The sequence below is a fragment of the Haemaphysalis longicornis genome, unplaced genomic scaffold (genome assembly GCF_048455015.1).
Source record: "Haemaphysalis longicornis isolate Haplotype H1 unplaced genomic scaffold, Haemaphysalis longicornis Haplotype H1 scaffold_2, whole genome shotgun sequence".
Lineage (NCBI taxonomy): Eukaryota > Metazoa > Arthropoda > Arachnida > Ixodida > Ixodidae > Haemaphysalis > Haemaphysalis longicornis.
Window position 1 is genome coordinate 83,445,213 of NW_027526295.1, and position 20,122 is coordinate 83,465,334.

Consider the following 20,122-nt stretch of genomic DNA (forward strand, 5'->3'; position numbering starts at 1 on the left):
GTTCGAGGAGCTTAATAGCATAACTGACGGGCAATGAATGCACAGTGGAACTCCACACGGGGGGCCCGTATAGCCGAGGCAGGGAGGGGGGGGGGGGGGGCAGGAAACACAGTGGAAAGGCGCGAGAGCCCGGAACGGAGCCACTGGGGGGGCGGGGTGGTGTGTAAGGGGAGGAGGGTGGCGTGTGCAACGTGGAGCGCTGTCATGAGACCTCGGAACAAGGGAACGAGCAATAGAGAGCACATAATGGCCGTCACAACCAGCACACCACCGACCACGAAAAAAAAGCAACAAAGGAAGCATCAATGGTTTTTCGTGCCCGTATTCGATGCTACCTCCGGATTCCCTCTCGGCAGGGATAATATTAACCAACGAGAGATATCACCAGGGACAAAAGAAAAGGTAGACGAGAAACCATTATTACTACTTTAATTCTGTACTGTGAGCCGTAACCCAGGCACGAAACTGAAGTTTCGTCTGATTTCACGAGACCGGGTTGCCATTAGAAGCTGGCACGCGAGTATATTTGCATCGAGCATATTGATGACAGGCTTTTCTAGAGTCAAGGCGTTCCCAGCACCGGCATGAATGACCATCGTTTCTTGAAGGGGCCTGCGGCAACTCAACGGGGAGTCTTCGCCCATGTGCTCCATTGCCTGAAGACGACCGGGCTCACGGAGCGGCTCTAGCCCGCACTGCAGCGACTGTCTCTATGCCTGGACTGGCAGCCCAATCTCTGATTCTTTATCCTATCTTTATATCTTTATCTCTCTCCCTATATTATCCTTTCACTCCCCCTCTACTTCCCTTCCCCGTACCGGGTTGTATGCAGATGAGCGCCCTACAGAGATCAAAAATATCCCCAGTAGCGCACGTCACCCCGCCACAACACTTCGTGTCTCCTTGGGGCTGGTGGCCCTTTAAGCAATAAACACCCGCGTCCTCTTCGATGGCATCGATGATATCGAGGGAAGCATCTTTCGGGGCCGTCAAGCTTGAAGCACTAAGCATTCGCCACAGTTGGCTGGTATAGAACGGTACCGTGGTCGTAATAGGACATCTGGACCGTAAACATGTGGAAGAGGCGCAATCAGGCGACCAGTGAACGTCGTCCAAAGCAATGAGTGGGCTTCCGAACGCAAAATGTTGGGTCGCCCCCTAAAAAAAAGAAAAAAAAATCCATGTTCACAACGGCGATAAAAGGATTGAGAAAACAACGGAGCTGGTTGTCTTTACTACCTTTAACTTGGCTTTAACTCCGCTTATACATCCCCACAGAAGTGCCAGAATCTCGGCTGCTCGCCTCTACACTCTAAGCTGGGTAACCCTTAATAGAGGTATACATTTTCGAATTTTTGTAACCTATAATTTATAAGGTACAAATGTAACCTATATCTTCGTAACCTTTATATACGTATACACGTAAGGGTTACGCAGTTATCGGTTACTTTGCAGCTTTCAGCATGTATACCTTTATATAAGTTACATCTACCGCCGTCCAAGGCCACAAAAATTGGAAGGTGTGATGTTGTGCGCCAGGCGCGCTTTCGCCGGTGCCGCTGTGGCGACACCCCGAAGGCGCCTTTCCCGCGTGGTAAACAAACATTGTGTTAGTGGAAGATATGTGCGACCATGCTGTCCATTGCGCCGTCTAAACTTTTGCGTCGGGTGTCTTTTCTTCATCCCTTGAATAAACTGCCGGCCACACGGCTGGGGCTAAAAGAGAAGTTACTTTTATAATTCCTAAAACAGCAGTGCCAAAAAGCTTGAAAATGTTGTCTTAATATATATGCATTGCAATACTTGTTCGATAATCGTTACCCAGGTTGTCACCCAAAAATCTTCGTGAGTATTGGCAACGCTTAAGTCTTATAAACAGGCGTAACTAAATTTGATGTTTGCATCAGCTTTGTGCCATTTAAGAAACCAGTATCAATTTCAAACATGCATGATAGGTCTTTTTGGTAAATTGAGCTTTAGTTAAACAACATTAGGCTTTAGTGAAACCAAGCTTGAGTGGAAACATGCACTTGATAGCATACTTCAAAAGGACGCCAAAGTTATGATAACATAGCCTTAAGCCAAAAATTCTTGTCTGACAACCTAGGCCATGATTATCAAAAGAGAATTGCAGTACATGCACACATATTTGCGCATTTAACAGGAGCACATTTCCAGAAGTTTGGCATCAATAGTTTTGAACATTCACATTTATTATTATGAAACACCTGTGGACTATTTATTAAAAAGCAAAGCTGCGAACCACCCCAACGTTATTATCGTTCCTTAATGAGTATCAGACGAGTGCGGATTCCTGTGCGAATTGGTGTTTCCTATGTTGCTTTAGACTTCCAGGTAAAATTCGGTTTATTCATATATCCTTATTAAACCTATTTAATAAATGTTGCGTGAACAGCTTCACAAACATGGCCAAATATACAAATTCTTTACCTCAATATTTGCACGGATGTATGCAAAGCATTTCAAATTGTTTGGATACTGCCATTGAACAATTTCAGACGAATTCGAGTTTGAGCTACATTTATAAGATGGTTCTCAGGGGTGCACTTTCCCAGTACAGCGTTCTTGTCATGGTTCCCCACAGAAAAAACGCAGAATGTGGGAAAGTAGAAAGACCATTTATTACAAATTCACTTTTTCATACAAAGCAGTGTTTATGGCTATGTTCCCTACATTCTCTGTTTCACTCAGTCTAATATTATAGGTTCCTCTTTACAGTTCCAACTGAGTTTTGATTCCCACGCCAAGTTATCGTTTTTTATGCAGCACTAACAAGTTCATAGGCCGATTGCAATCTGTCTTTTGGACAAACTTTAAATGGGATCTATAATTTCCTGCATGAAAAAAGGCGCTTGGAAAAATTCAGAGATAAGCTTCGCAATTTATACGAAGTACACAAGCAGGCACAAAATCAGGGCACGCTGAAGATTTCCCGCGGTCATCTTGTTCCCTGCTGCCGCAGATGGAGGTATATATGTGAGGGGCCGTCACTTGGATTTCCCCACCTTGAAGAGCCATCTACAGAAAATTTCAGAAAAAGAACAAAATCTAGTGCAACCATAAGCCCCTCACACCAAACCACAGGCTTGTGAAGTACGAAAAATATATTGCACGGAAATGAAGACGGAGACCAGAGAATGAAATGAAAGGCCACACCAGAGGAGTGATTTACGGCCTTTCCTAATAATTTCACATCATTTCAGTAGTCGTTACAGAGTAATTTGGCCGCATTGTTCAGAACAACGCGAAGCCACTAGTCATACTGTCCAACCTTCCCGAATTTTAATCGTGCCGTGTTCCAGTATATATCGCGAAATGTTTCTGCATGCTCACCCAGAACAGGCAGAAACTTTGGGCTACGAGATAAACTGACATACATTTCCAAAAAAGAAAACAAAAACGTTTCCGCGCCTTCATGTGGAATCGCTAGTACACGCAACAGAGCGAACGTCGCACTAAACCCAGGAAACGTGCTTTCACGATGCTGACGCCACCTGCGTCACATTTTTGGCTGTACTTAAACATCCTCCTCCCCCCCCCCCCTTCCTTGTACTGGCAGTTTCATTTTGAACAAGGATCCCACGTGGAAGCCGAAACGTTCTTCATTTAAGTAAATTGTTCTTATCGGTGGTTTCTTCCTCGGCTATCAGTAAAAAGGAATCGCCAACTTACGTTTTTTCTTCGTCCAGGTGTGTTGTGGGAGAGGATACATATAGAACTTGCACCGATCTTTATGTGGCATTCCCAGGAGGTCTGTACCTGCAATGACTCGAAGGGTTCTTTGGGTTAAAATGTAATAGGCTTTAGAGCTGGGCAGTTGGTATACATTCATAATGAAAGAACACCTCAAACTTGACAAGACGAAGAAAAGAACACAGCACAAGCACTCACTAACAACTGGAGATTTCTTACAGAGCTATTTTAGAAAAAGAGTTCTTGTTGGCTCTGCAAAACCACGCATCTTATAGAATAGCTAGAGTTGCTGAAACACTATAAAGCTCCATGCTGAGGAAATCGTTATGTGAATTCATAACGTCCATGTAGTAGCGAACTGATAGAAAGAGTCACTAAACATGAGGCAAAATAAGATACGAAATATAACATCATAACACTTGAAGAAAGGCCTCGCATTTTTACAAGTGAATCATTCTTTTGTCTGTGCAGGCCTGGGTGCCATCTTTACAAAGAATATTGGAATGAATGTGTTTTAGTTATTGCATTTTCATACCGTTGTTTCCGCTGAAATCAGACTTCATTTCAACTTGTGTCATACGCAGGGGAGTCCTGGTTGTCAGCTCAAGGAACACTGCCTGCAAGAAAAAACAGTAGTACCGATAAGTCATAGCATAGGTAGCTAGATGCAACCACACTTTTTGAACAACCAGGATCCGATGAGGGTGCAGAACCCATTTTTACACCTGCACCTGTCTCTGTGTAATTCGTCACAATTTCTGTATCATCAAAAAACAACAATCAAGCAGCCTGCATGCTGGCTCATACATACCACCATTTTTGTAAAGTCGCTTTACTGCACTACACTAGGATCACGCGAGACAATCATTTGCCCTGCAATACCACGCGAATAAATAAACGACTGATTTGTGCGAATGAGAATAATAAACCACTTAACATGGTGGAAATGGCCCGCTGTCTCAAAATGACTAACACCAAATTTACCCACTCAAGGAAAAGAATGAAAAAAATGAAGAGTGTTGTACATACGAAAAATTTTTATTGTGCCGTGAGGCAAACTTTCACAAAAAAGAGGCTTGTGCTGGACAAAAGTGAGTTTAGAAATTTCGGGCAGCATTTAGTGGACTACTTTTCTGCAGCACACACCTTGTGTTTATCCGGATATATTACTACAAGACCAATAAAATGGACACCATTTCGAATATATGCAGCGAGAAAAATGAACATTTCCCGACGACTGAAACAAAATGATAATACCCAGAGAATAGCGCGATAATATAAGACTTTAATGGGAAAAAATTCCCCCGCATTTCCCCGAGGGGGAGAATGTGAAAGTGCGAATGCACGGTTGTCGGCCCGCTTGCGGCGCTTGCGCTCGGCCCCCGCAGCCCACCCCCTCGCCGCCTTCTCTTCCATCTCTTCCATCGGGTTTGCAGTATCACGTGTACACCACGCAGTTATCAAGCCGCTATAACGCCGCTGAGTCGCCAACGCACGCCGCTGACGACGTAGTTTGAATGCGTTAAAGATATAAGGCGCGTCTAACACTGATATCACCGTCGCGTCTGTGGCTTGGTCGGTAGCGCGTCGCGCTGCGGCCCGCAAAGTCCTCGGATCGAAACCTGGCGCCGGATGCTGTTTTTTCTTTAAAGAGCACTGCGGACGCCGCCGCCGACGCCGGCGGTGGATGGTTTGGGGTCGCTTATAAAGAGCATTCGCTCTTAAAAATTCAATTATTCAAACAGAGCTACCTGACAATTACATGGGCCAATAACTGGTCCAGTGCGCCCGATGCAGCGAACAGCGTAAACAAAACGCTCAACACATGACGAAGGCGCGCAAACAGAGCAGAAAGCAGGTCACGGGCGCCGTTATTTGCGCTTTCGCGATCGTCCGCTCTAGTCTGACGCAACGAACGCAAGCCCGTGATTTCATTCAATTGCCGTCGCGGACAACAGAAAACGTCCAGCGAAGCAACCAGTCAGGTAACGAAACTCCCTCTCGAATGCTGCAATTTTAAATTGAAAAGCCCCCAGCGAAAACATACATCCAATGAAAATACGGAAACCGTTACGGGAATATACTCACCGAGTTCGCTTTCACTGGTGCCGGGGCATTGGTCCAACATGCGAACTTGCTGCTGGTCGTAGAAGAACGGGCCGTGAAGCACTGCCAGTCACAAATGGGCTCGCCGCAGCCTCCGTGACTCACGCCGACAAATAAGTCTTGTAACAGCAATCCTCGCTTCATCGTAGGGGTATCACAGCGGTTAAAAGTGTCGAGTGGCGCGAAAACGCGGCCACCGGGCCTGCCGGCGCCGCCATTTCTCTATATCCCGTCATGCAACGGAGAAATCAACGGCCGCCGGGAGAGAAGGTGCGACGAGCATCTCTTAGAGGTTACAGGGCGTTTTATAGGTTACAACGTAGAGGTTACATGTCAGATTTTGTTGATGTAACCTATAAATCATTAATGTAACCTATAAACCGCTTTCAACTTCACGCTTGTAACCCTTAGAATGGACTGGGATAAAGAAAACATCAAAATGGATTCATTGTAACCTTTATTTTATAGGTTACTTCCGTTTAGAAGTTACATTATGGGTTACCAGGATTAGAGTGTAGACAGCGAAGAGCTATACCCCGTTTACTAAAGGCACACATTGAGGAACCAGAAGGTTAAATTACAGAGCGCCACCCTGGGAACACCTGCCGAGGCTGACTGTACAACCTATCCCCCGCCACATAAGTATGGAAAACAACCACAAGAGCAGAGCCCACAAAGCGCGAGCCACCCGCTATTTAGTTGAGCATAAGATAGACCAGGGTTACACTCGGGTCAGACGACGGTATAGTTGCTACAGCCACGTGCTACGCGATCGGGCAACGTACTCGTCGCTTCCTCGGAATTCATGATCCTGCTCATGCCGAAGCGTTAGCCATAGCAGGTGCCATCACGAACTTCACCGGTCAACGGAAACTGCTCATACTCACAGACAGCCAGGATGCAATTCGCCTCTTCTGCCGCAACAAAATAGCCACGCACATATGCAACATTCCGGAAGTGCATCTAATCCCCCAACCAAAGCTCACGGTCGAACTCCGCTGGATTCCAGGTCATCAGAAAATGTGGCGGCTCACCAACTCACGCGCGAAACTCTTCCGCGAGTCTGAGGCTTTAATGCGCTCCCGGATGAATACGACCTCTACACCAGCCGCGTCAAAGAAAGGAAAGTCAAGCACCAAAAGTTGGTTGAGCCACGCACGGATCAAGGGACGCACTGCATTCCCCTCATCTCTTGACCGAAATCGAAGACAAGTTGCATCCGCCCAGCTCAAGCAGTTGTCCTACGCACACCGCATATCATTCACTACAACGAAGTTTAAGGGAGGCGATGCTATAGTAAGTACTTTTTGATTACCTTTGCTCAATAAAGGCAGAAATTAGAAGAACGATATATTATACATGTAGAGTAGTAGTAATAACTTTCATTGAGAGAAGAGTGGGCTTGTGGGTCCGTCGATGGAGTGGGGCCTTATTCGCGGGCCCCAATCTTGGCCAGCACCTCCTGCCCACGGGCCGCTAGGTCTGCGTGGACGTTACTGGAGGGGCTGGACCGAAGCATCTCCCATCGCTCTTTGGGGTTAGGGGGGGGGTGTAGTTGCGGTGTTGGTGTCTTTAGTGCTGTGCATTCCGACATTGTATGTCTTAAGGTTCCTGCCGTTGTGGTACAAAAAGGGCATATGTCCCAGTACTGTTGGGGATAAATTTATGTAGTAGCGTCGGGTGTGCTAAGGATCCCGCTTGTATTCTTCTTAATATTGAGAGACAAGGGCTAGGAACGGCGTTTACTGAGGCGTTCGAGCCGCAAGCACCGCAGAGCACACGATGATGATGATCATGTCCGAAGAAGATGATGGAACAGTGCCGCATGGCTGGTGCTGATGAGTATGTACAGATGAAGACGAGGTGCGGGAATTGTCCTCTGGAGTTCTCCACCGCCGGGAGTGTGGTCGCGAATGCTCACACTAATTTCCCCCCCTCCGGCGGAAGCGGCCTCCGGGCCGTAAGTCATTGTGGGGAACGGCGCTGGAACGGTTTCAGTCGCGAGACGTGAACAATTTCCGTGCCACGACGGCGGCGATCTGGGGAAGGGTCCACTGGAGTGACGCGGTAATTCACCGGGGAGGTTTCTTCGACGATTACGTAGGGGCCCATAAAGCGGTGCAGAAATTTTTCGCAAAGGCCAGGAATTCGAACAGGAGTCCAAAGAAGCACCTCTTCTCCCGGTCGAAAGCGAACAGGGCGATGGGAAGAGTCGTACCGTACTTTGCGGAGTTCCTGATGAGCTTCTGTGCGGGACCGAGCCAGCTGGCGGCAATGGGCGAGCCTTGCAATATACTGCTCGTGAAGTGGTGTATCAAGGGAAACCGGTGCAGAGACGAAAGTTGGGTCGAATATTGAGGAAGGTGAGCGTCCAAATACGAGAAAGAACGGAGAGAATCCAGTTGTTCGTTGTACTGCAGTATTGTAGGCAAAGGTGACGAATGGGAGGATTAGGTCCCAATTTCGATGGTCAGGGCTGATGTACATAGAAATCATGTCCGAGAGGGTTCTATGAAATCTTTCGGTTAATCCGTTCGTCTGGATGTAGCCAGAGGTTGTTTTGTGAACGGTGTCGGAAGCACGTAGAAGCTCTTGGAGTACGCTGGAGAGGAAAGTCCTGCCGCGATCGCTGAGGAGGACGCGTGGTGCTCCATGGCGCAAAATTATGTGACGCAAGACAAAGTCGGCCACTTCTATAGCTGTACCGGATCGTATTGGTGCTGTTTCGGCGTACCGAGTCAAGTGGTCCACCGCCGTAACAATCCACCGGTATCCCGACTGTGTCCAAGGCAAAGGCCCGTACAAGTCAATCCCAATAGTGTCGAAGGGCGCAACCAGACAGGGCAGAGGCTGCAGCAAGCCGGCAGGTGTGGTTGTCAGTCGCTTACGGTGCTGACAAGAAGAGCAGGTTCCAACGTATTTAGCCACACTCGCCGAGAGGCCAGGCCAAAAGTAGCGACCACGAATGCGGTCGTACGTCTTTTCGAAGCCAAGATGCCCAGCGGTTGCGGCGTCGTGATACGCTTCCAAAATTGATTGGCGGAGAGAACGAGGGACGACTGGGACCCACTTGTGTCCATTAGGGTGGTAATTGCGCCGGTAAAGCACGCTTTGGTGTAGCTGGAAATTTTGCAATTGACGGCGAGCACGGCTGTTTGGAGGTGGGACGCGGCCGGTCAACCGATCAATGATGGGGCCACAATAGGGGTCCGCACGTTGCAAAGATGGCAAATCAGAAAGTCCGACGACGCTTTCAGAGGTAATGGGTGCGAGAGAACAGTTTGCAGTTGGGAGCTCCGGAACAACTGAAGACGAAGGGGAGGCCAATGGACACCGAGACAAGGCGTCGGCGTCAATGTGTTTCTTGCCTGACTTGTAGGTGACAGTAAAGTTATACTGCTGGAGCCGTAGTATCCAGCGGCCCAGGCGTCCCGACAAGTTTTTGAGTGAGGACAGCCAGCAAAGTGCATGATGGTCGGTCACCACTGTGAAGTGGCGACCGTGCAGGTATGGCCGAAACTTTTCTATAGCCCACACGACGGCAAGACACTCCTGCTCAGTTATGGTGTAATTTCTCTCAGCCGGTGTGAGTGAGCGGCTTGCGTAAGCAACAGGCCGCTCTTTAAGATGGGCATCGCTCTGAAGCACGACAGCACCTATTCCATGCCCACTTGCGTCGGTGTGAAGTATGATTGGCTTTCTATCGTCGAAATGACTGAGCACTGGTCCAGAAGTGAGAGCGGATTTAAGCGCTTCAAAAGCATGTTGGCACTCACTCGACCAGACGTAAGGTGTGCCCGCCTGTAGGAGTTACGGTAGTTCAGAGGGGATGCAATAGTAGCTAGGTTCTGGATGAAACGACGGAAATACGACGGTAGCCCCAGGAAACTCCGAAGCTCCTTAACTTGAAGCGGTCGGGGAAAGTGTAGCACTGCCGATACTTTGTCAGGGTCGGGTCGTATGCCTTCTTTGCTGACGACGTGACCAAGCACTTTGATCGTTTTACTAGCAAAGCGGCATTTTTTCGAGTTCAGCTGAAGTCCGGCTTTGGAGAGGCACGTGAGGACTGCATCCAGACGCCCTAGATGGTCATGAAACGTCGACGAAAAGACAACGATGTCGTCAAGATAACAAAAGAAAATTTTCCATTTGAGTCCTCGAAGAACCGTATCCATCATCCGCTCAAAAGTGGCAGGAGCATTGCAGAGCCCGAACGGCATGACATTAAATTCATATAGACCGTCGGGAGTGGCAAACGCTGTCTTCTCCTTGTCGGACTCATGCATAGGAATTTGCCAATAGCCTGAACGGAGGTCCAGGCTTGAAAAGTATTCGGCTCCTTGTAAGCAGTCTAGTGCGTCATCTATTCGCGGCATGGGATACACATCTTTGCGGGTAATTTTGTTTAAGCCCCGATAGTCCACGCAAAATCTCACGGAGCCGTCTTTTTTTTCTACCAATACAACTGGAGAGGACCATGGGCTGGATGATGGCCGAATAACGTTGCGTTTGAGCATGTCTGCCACATTTTCCTCAATTATCTTTCTTTCCGAGGAAGAGACACGATACGGACGGCGGCGAACAATGGTGTCCCCATCCGTTTGAATTCGATGCGTGGCTGTTGTTGTTTGGGTGAAAGGCTTGGAATGGGAATCAAAGGAGCCCCGATGCTTGTTTAAAATTTCCAATACTGCGAGAGTCTCAGCTTGTGTGAGGTCGGAGCTGATAGTGTGGGCGAGAGAAGGCTCAGGAGAGGTTGGTTTCGGCAAAGGGCAGGGACGAGCTGCGGCGGAACTGCTGGGAAGAATGGTGATTTCGCTGTCGGACACAGAAGCGATTGTGCAGCCTTCCGGAAGTAGAACTGGGTCTGGTGTAGTGTTCTGTACAGGAATTAGTGCGCGGCCGCGGGAAAACCGGAGGAGGCAGGTAGCAACGGCGATGCCTCGAGAAAGGAGACGACCAGAAGGGATCGCTAGCATGTCACCGTTAATAGCTGTTCCAGCAGAAACCGAAAGGACGCGCTCGTGGCTAGGAGGCACAACATGGTCGTCAGTCAACACGAGACGAAGGGAACAAGTTGCAGGGAGGGCAGAATGTTCTGTGTCCGTGAGGCTGATACTGGGCGAGCGGCAAGAAATTATCGCAGACGTCGACGACAGGAAGTCCCAGCCAAGAATAAGCAAGTAAGGGCACGGGGAAAGCACGGCACACTGGGTGTAGTGACAAACTCCTTCAATAGAAACGCGAACTGTGCACTGTCTTGACGGTCGTATGGACGCCTTGTTAGCTCCATGCAATAGAGGGCCCTCGTATGGAGTTTTAACTTTTCGTAGTCTTTCACACAAATCAGAATGGATAATCGTGACACTTGCCCCAGTGTCTACCAATGCGTTAACCAAAATGCCTTCAACTGATACTGACAGTAAGTTTGATGGATGCTCTGGAGGAATTTGTGTCGTCCCAATCGATGCAGTTTTCCCCCAAAAAACTGCATGGTCTAGTTTTCCGAGTGGCGGTTATCATCGTGCACAACGGGACGTAGGGGTGAAACCGAACGGCGGAACGGAGAGGGAGATCGGCGCCGAGACTCGCGAGTATTTCGAGGAACATCAGCAGAATCAGCAGGAGGCCGGAAACGACGTGTCGGAGACTGGTAGGCTTGTTGTCGGTAACTGAAGCGGGGGCTCATTTCATCGCGCTCGTAGAAGTCATAGCCACGTCGTTCATCCTGCTGGCGCCGGCGGCAGACTCGGGCAATATGGCCCCGTATTCCACAGTAAAAACACACGGGACAATTTGCCGGCGGCTCTGGACGGGTCTGTCGCCATGTGGAGTAGTACGGTCGTGGCCCAGGAGCGGAAGGGAACGCAGAAACATATCCTGGGTGATGGTGAGGGCTGACCGGTGCCAGTGGGACGGGAGGGCGTCCAGCAACTTCGGAGTAGGACGCGGGCATGGCCAACGGAGCCAGAAGACCGGGTGGTGCCTGACTGGTCACCGACGAGAGCTCTTGTTTAATGATTTCTCGCAGACCTGGCGTCTCAGCGGAGTAGGAGGAGTTGGGTGCACATGAGGGGACGTGGTTGTTGAGCTCTTCCCTGATTATGGCCCGTATAAGAGAACGAAGGTCTTCATCTCCAAGCTGCCGAACTGGTGTTTCTGGCTGAATGCGCGAAGACTGAAGGGCATCCAGGCGCTGGCAAGTGGCAGTCACAGCCGAAACGGTCGTAGGATTTTGAAGGGCCAGGGCGGTGAATGCAAACTGCTCGATACCCTTCAGAATGTGATGCACTCGATCAGCCTCGATCATGTCCTTGTCAATGCGGCGGCAGAGCGCAAGGACGTCTTCAATGTATGAAGTGTACGTTTCATTCGGACGTTGCACGCGGGCCGCAAGTTTTTCTTCGCAGCTGCGGAACGTGCAGCCGGAGACCCGAAAATCAGGCGCAACTCTGAAGTGAAGCCGTCCCAATCAGTGATGGTACTTGCGTTGTTCAAATACCATGTTTCGGCTACCTCCGTGAGGGCAAAAGCGGCGTTTCGCAGCTTAAGCCTATCGTCCCAACCGTTGAACGTACTGACCCTTGCGAAGCTGTCTAGCCAGTCTTCAACATCTTCGTTCCGACGGCCTGCGAACTTCGGGGGATCGCGCTGATGGCTCGTGACGAAGCACTGCACCGGAACGGAGGACGAAGCGTTGGCCGATTCCTGCGTCATGGGCATGGCCAGGCGTGCTAAACGGCGACCCGAGCGGAGCTCCAGGAGTGTGAACGGAGAGGTACACAACGGGACCGAGACGCACCCTCCACCACTTGAGAGACAAGGGCTAGGAACGGCGTTTACTGAGGCGTTCGAGCCGCAAGCACCGCAGAGCACACGATGATGATGATCATGTCCGAAGAAGATGATGGAACAGTGCCGCATGGCTGGTGCTGATGAGTATGTACAGATGAAGACGAGGTGCGGGAATTGTCCTCTGGAGTTCTCCACCGCCGGGAGTGTGGTCGCGAATGCTCACAATATAGACAGATCCCTGCGGTTAAAGGTTAAGGGTGTGATGTGGCTCTGGCAGTTTCTGTCTTTGTTTTCTATACATCGTGATTATGTCTTTGTAAGTGGTGTCGGGTGTTGGTAAGTCTTCTCCCGTTTTTTCTTGTACCCGGCGGGACATCTCTCGGGCGTAATAGTCAGCGATGTTGTTGTCGACGAGCGTGTAATGTGTGGGTGTCCAGAGTAACTCTATCTCTGTGTCCGGTGTTCTGTGGTATGTTAGAATTCTTGCTACCTCGGAGGAAATCACCCCCCTGCGTTAGCCTATGTAGGCCTTTTTTGCTGTCCGTGACTACGTGCGAGACTCCGGGTTGGGATAGTGCCAAAGCGATTATCACTTCCTCGGCAGTGGTGGTGTTCGTTATTTTTACAGATGCCGTGGCGAAGAGTCTGTCCCTGGTCATTACGGCTATGGCGTCCCTGTTGCAGCCTTTGGTCAGAGCCGCGTCAGCATATATTACGTTGGGGTTGCTGCCCAGTTGTGTTTCCATGGCTTGGGCACGCGCCTCTTCTGGCGTTGTCTTCTCCAGGCGCCATGTTACGGGGGAGGGGTTTTGTAGTGATCTTGGCCCGCCATTGTTCCGGGACCCGATCCATTGCCTGCGTTGGCTCTGGTTTCCATCCAATCTTTCTTAGGACTTCTCTCCCGTGTTTAGTCTCGCTTAGGCGCACTCTTTGGTTCGAAAAATGTGCCTCCCCAAGTTCGTCCATGGCATTATGGACTCCCATCTCATACAGCCGTTTAGTTGATGTATATACTGGCAGTCCGAGGGCTTGTTTGGTTGCCTTTCTCACGATGGAGTTAAGCCTTTCCTTCTGTGCTCTTGATAGGTTCAAGTATGGTGCCGAGCATGTGATCCTTGTGATCACGTAGGCCTGTACAAGGCGTAGTACGTCGTTTTCTTTAATTCCTATGTTCTTTGCCACACGTCGCAGCATTCCCAAGACTTGTTGGGACGTTAAGCTGATCTTGTTCACGGCTGCGTCCGCCTTCCCGTCGTTCCTGAGAATAAGGCCTAGGATCCGGCATTCTTGGGTGGCTTGGACGCCATGAATCTTAATGGTTACGCTGCATCTGGGTTTTTTGCCTGCACCCGGCTGGACAATCAGGAGCACGTATTTTTTGGGGGCGCAGCTCATGCCACACGATATCGCGTATTCGGGGACCGTCGTTGCTGCCTTTTGTAAAGTTACTTCCATCCACTCCTCCGATCCAGCCCTGTTTGTCCAGACCGTGATGTCGTCGGAGTGGAGTGCGTGGTCTACGCCATCGATCTGATTCAGCAGTTTGGGTAGTGGTAGTAACGCCAGGTTGAACAGCAGGGGCGATATGACGGATCCGTGCGGCGTCCCCCGTGCTCGCAAACGTGATTGGCTTCGTCTTGGCACCCCCGATGGTGGTGTAGCCCCAAGCTCACACATCAGGATGGCTGGGTTCCGCTGTCTCATCCTTCGAAAAACGCTCCTCTCCGTTTTATTTCTGCCGACGCATGGCTGAGCTACAGCGGCGGTGTCCGCCGCTCTAGCCCGGCCGTAGCAGACGGTGCTGCGTTCGGGACGCCACCCCGCGAATTCGAGGTAACGGATGGCATAATCTCTCGTTTCACTCTTTGTAGAGCCACGTGTGTATATTCAAGTGACGTCGCATGGGCAATTGTTTTGAGTATCGTTTAAAGTTTTGCTTTCAATCCACGTTCACAGCCTGGATTGGAGCCATTTTTTTAAAACTAACATCAACAGGTAATTGAAGTGTTTTATAAACCTTTATGCCATCAATTAAAGAAATAAGACTATTTCAGGCAGTTCCATAACACCCAGCGGGTGAACGCCTCTTGTATGTTCTTTTTTATCTTTCAAACATCTATAAAAAGAAAGATTGGAAGCTGCTTTTGAAGAGATGGTAAGTAGTAGCACCTTTTTTGCAAGGAACTCGATAATTCATTGCAATTCGCACAGCTTCGTTCATCTCGAAAATCCGCTTATCTGGATATATTTCCCGGTTTTTACTATTTCGAGTTAACAAGGTATTGCTGTAATTGCAGGTGCCCCGCATACGCTGTAAAGTCCAAATGAATAAATATTCATCAAACGTACGTGACCTATTGCGTTGCCGGAAAGTGTCACATGCATGGAAATAAATAGGGTGCATCATTTTGTTTTTAACATTGTGTGTTGCCCATGTACTAATCGATATAGATATACCGGATCGCCAGACTGGTCGATCAAGGCCGGACTATAAACTGAACAAAGAAGGCCGAACTTACTGCTGCTATGAATTTCAGGGGTAAGCAATGACCCTCTCAATGGGTTATTCCATCGTGAGGAGCACGCGCACAGAAACAAGCACAATGAATAAAGCTTCGCAAATTTCGCAATGAATATAGCTTCGCAGATAGTGCACATTCAGGTATTGAGTGAGCCCGAACACAAGAAACCTTGTCCTTTGCTTACTTTACCGCCAAAGGTTGGGAATCAAGATGCAGAAATCTATCGCAGGAGAGCGTGCACGAGAAGGCATTTTGCCGGGATGTAGAAAGATGTCTGTATGATTCGACTTTGTGTTAACATTACTTACAACACAGTAAAATCTACGCACTCGAGTAGATTTGATCATAAAGGAGGCGCTTTTTTAAAAAGACAGCGCGGGCTAATTCTAGCCAACAGAAGATAGGCGACGTAAGAGTGCTAAATATAACAGTGAAAGCAATACAAGGACGCAAAACCGGTACCGTCTTCACATCGCCTGTCACGTGGCCGTGACCGCACGCTCGTGTCTCATGTACTTCACCCCCACGTCGACACAGCCATCGCTGGGCGGTGGTTATTCCTTAGCCATACAGAGACCAAGTTAAGTCTACAGATACATCACGTCTGCCATTTAATTTGCTCGGAAAAACCGTAAACCAGCGAAAACGCAAAGTGTGCAGTCTGCGCGGCCAGCGCAGATTCCTTGAGCGCTACCGGGAGCCTTTAACGAACGTATTATAGCTTCACTTTGAAGCAAAGCTTTCTACGTCTACCAGCCAACGCTTTTTTCGTAGCGTGCGGGACAACAAACTCCCAACGCGACCGAGGCGGCGGCGGGGGGGAGGGAGGGGGAAGAGAGAGAAGGGGGGGGGGCGGAGGATTTTACCTCACGGACCACTCTAGATGGCGCGGTGAATTTCTGACATTCTGCCAGGCGTTGACTACAATTCGGGGGGTGCCTTCAGGAACGCAACAGCAGCGTCTGCATCGGCCGGGCTACAGCGGCGGACGCCGCCGCTGTAGCCCGGCCGTGAGTCGGGAGAAAGAAACGGAGAGGAGCGTATTTCGAAGGGGGACACAGCGGAACCTAGCCATCCTGATGTGCTAGCTTGGGGCTACACCACCGCGCAACGCAAGCGCAGACGCCGAAACTATTCCGCACGTAAGCTTAGGGATTCCCATTTGTACCAATTTAAAATAGTTGGTTTAGCAAGTTTGAGAACTGCGAAAAACCGAGGGAACTTTTATAGTTGCTATTTATCAGAACAAGTTGCTCCTTTCGCCTTTTCTAATACCGGTTAAAACACAACCGAATTTGTATTCACCAATTTAGAAAACGGAGTCCTATTCGTGGCAAGCAGTGCGTTTCCCTAGCGTTTCTACAGTGGCCAGAAGATAAATGTGGCGTCTATATTTTGTTTTCCCGCCCTGGAAACGAATACTTAAGGCATCCTCGCCGTACGACCATATAATGCCGTCGGGCCCGGGTCACTTAAGATGTGCTGCCTAACAAATTATGCCGTGCGAAGTATGTGCCCAATGGACGCGACCCTGCGCCAAAACAGGCCCAAAACAACCGTCGCTAAGGCAGCCGACAAAGCAGCCGACGCGACCACCGAGGTGAGCAGCTGCGGCGCGCAGAGAACGCTGGGTAAATTCACCACGCCATGTACAGTGTGCTCTTTGAGCGAAACCTTCCGCCCCCCCCCCCCAGCCTCCGCCGCGTTGGGAGTTTCTTGTCCGGCGTGCAACGAAAGAACCTTTGGCAAGTAGAGGTAGAAAGCTTTGCATTAAAAAATCCTGTGGACACGTTTTTGTTTTATTTTGTCGCAGAGAAAGGCACTGTATGTCAGTCATGGACGAACGAAACACGGTCACGAAAATGCTAGCAAGAACACAAAAAGAGTGCAATCTATTTCCTTGCAGCTCGGATTCACGCTTGGCTTAATTACAGCAAGAGAGCCGGAAAATGTGCCTTTTCAACAACCGATATTGCATTATTATTCGATTGTCGCGAGGAGTATTTGTCAGTTTTGCGAGGTCTGTGGAAAATTTTGGTGTTAGCATTTCATTTGTTTGTATGTATGTATGAATGTATGTATGTATGTAATGTATGTATGAATGTACGTACGTAAGTACGTACGTGTGCATGCATGCATGTATGTATGTATGTATGTAGTGTATGCATGTATGTACGTGTATGTATGTATGTATGTATGTAGTGTACGCATGTATGTATGTATGTATGTATGTATGTATGTATGTATGTATGTATGTATGTATGTATGTATGTATGTATGTATGTATGTATGTATGTATGTACGTATGTATGTATGTATGTATGTATGTATGTAAATATACGTGTATTACGCTGTCCGAGAAATAGTCTTCATAGCCAGAAAAGCAAAGGAAACGTGATAGTACGATGTGCGTATGTATTTTATTTATTTCTACCATCTCCCTGCCGCCGTAGACCGCCTGGAATGGAGGTGTAAACAAACGCCGCCAATTACTGATTGATAATCTCCAACCCACATGCGAGCAGTAGGAGGCACCCTGACCAGTCCCGACCACCCCTCCCCGCGTAGCCTGATGAAGAGGGACTTGGAGGCTAGCGTGAGCCAGAGTATCCCGGACTAGAGAAAAAGCCCCACCGGGCGGACGCCCATTCATCAGCAGCTGAGCAAAAAAATTTCTTCCCCCTCTTCAAGACAGATCGCTCTATCATATAACAACATTCTATTTTATGATCCCAGAGATTTGACGCCGATGCTACTGAACAGAAAAAATGTCTCACGAGCAAGCCTAATGAAGTGGCAATGCGACTTCATTTTCTAATGCATGTTTACCGTCACTACTGCAATGCCAGGAATCATTTTCTTCCGTCACTGAAGGAAGTTTAATGGCACTAATGAGATGAATTACTGGAATAAATAAGGAATCCTGTGAACGATGACTAATATACACGTTAAGCCTACAGACAACTAAAAATTGAACAAGAAGTGCCTAAAAGGCGCCATGCCGTTTGGAAACGTAATATGCTAAGTCTCATATAACGCTTTTAACGGCGTATAGTGCCTGGAGAGCTAGATGAAACGTAGCTATTGATGTTTTCTCGTCGGCTGTTTAGGAACAAGACGCCGTCCTTTCCTGTTCTTGCGCCTCTGCCTCCGCGATCTCTTCTCAAGACCAACACTAATTTCAGAACCAATGCGGCGGCCGAATTCGTTGCCGAAACCCCGATACCAAATATTTTCCGCCGGGGCAAAGTGAGTCGGAGCTCTGACTGGTGGAACATGGATGGGAGCAGAGTTGAAGACGGCGTTGGCTGGGTGCGCGGGGGCCGTTCCAGGTTCATTGGTGTCCACTACGACGCGGAAGCCGTGCCGGTCAGCGATGTAGTTGACGTGGCGGAAGATGCCATACACATCTCGGTACCCGTACATCCCAGTCTTGGTGTTCAGATGGTCGCTGTTCTCGTAGCGGTACTGTTGGTTGCCTTGGTAGTCCAGCAGGTTGTAGCCAAACTCGGAGGGTTCAGCTACCTGGGGACGAATAGGACGGGGCATAATTATCAATAAAGAATAAAGAATAACTATCTCCTCCCTTAACCAAACCAATGAATGTTTAGAGGGAAGTTTCTGCTTTAAAGTATCATGTTATAGCATCCCTGGGCACGAAAAATATTCAGAATTATATAAGATCTTTGTGAGGCTTTAAGCTGCATTTGTGTAGCGCCCCTCACGGGTATGTGATTAGCAATGCCATGGCTACACCGAACATCATATTGGTTTTATATTATCTCAGTGCAACAAATGAAAGCAGAAATTTTACCATAATAATCGTAAACCCACACAAAAATTGTTGGAGCCTACACGGCCACTCATAAACTATAATTTTTTCAGATCTATGGTGCAATTCTACACGACAAACATTTAGTTGTGTTTTCTCAAAAACCATGTGCAATACCACAGTGCATCCAAACGGCTGGCCACTTTCTTATAGCGAAAATTGACATTGGGCATGCTTTACTACACAATTCCAAGACACAAAGACCAGGGTAAAAATTTCGCAAAGTTCTCGCAATTCTGAGAACTCTTTTCTGCGAACAGCCTTGCTATGAATAGCGAAAAAAAAACTTTGCTTAACAGAGAAGCGAAAATGCATTAACCAAAAAGAGTAATAGTCGTTTGCAAGCCCCACTCTTAACGGTTTATTTAGTTGGTAAGACAGCTCCGCTATGAATGTTGAAACACTCACGTTGGGAGCTGACCAGCTTGGAGAGTAGGACGGAGCAGGAATGCTATCATAGCCTTGGTGGTCAGGATGTGGCTCCTGGGAATGCAGATGAAGTCCACACGACCCACGGAGAAGACAAGCCAAGACGAGCTGCCAATCAAAACATTTCTGTCTCACCAATTTTGTTTAATAATTTGGGATTCCGATGATGACGCCAATTTTCGCCTAGCGATATCCCCAGCTCATTTGAAGTTAATGAACCTGTTAACAGGCAGTTGGAATTACGAATTTCGAGATGCACCTCTAGCTACCACCTGGATGTCGAAAGAAAGTATTCAGGCATATCTCGAGTCGAAGTACCCGTGTGTTCTAAAGAGCTGTGATCGAAGCATGAATTGGTCACTAACAATACTATGTCCTTTTTAACTTCTTGCTCAACAGGAAATATATTATACTGTGAATAATAGCCGACATATTTCGACTTAATGGGCTGAACTGAAGCCGACTTACCAGTGGGAACAACATTATCTGTGGTCGAATGAAGATATTCTAGGTTGACGTTTGCCGTGCTTCTGGGAAGACTCGAGAATCCAGGCGAATATGAACAAGCGGAAGCTATGTGACAGCTCTGTAGAATGCTCGTCTGCGGTGGCTCTTATACCCAAACGCAATCTAGTGTAGCCGCTAATCCCAATTTCATCCGTCTGTGAGTGGACGACGTTGTGTCACGCTCTCGTTTTTACTCTCATCACCGCCGTTGCGACGA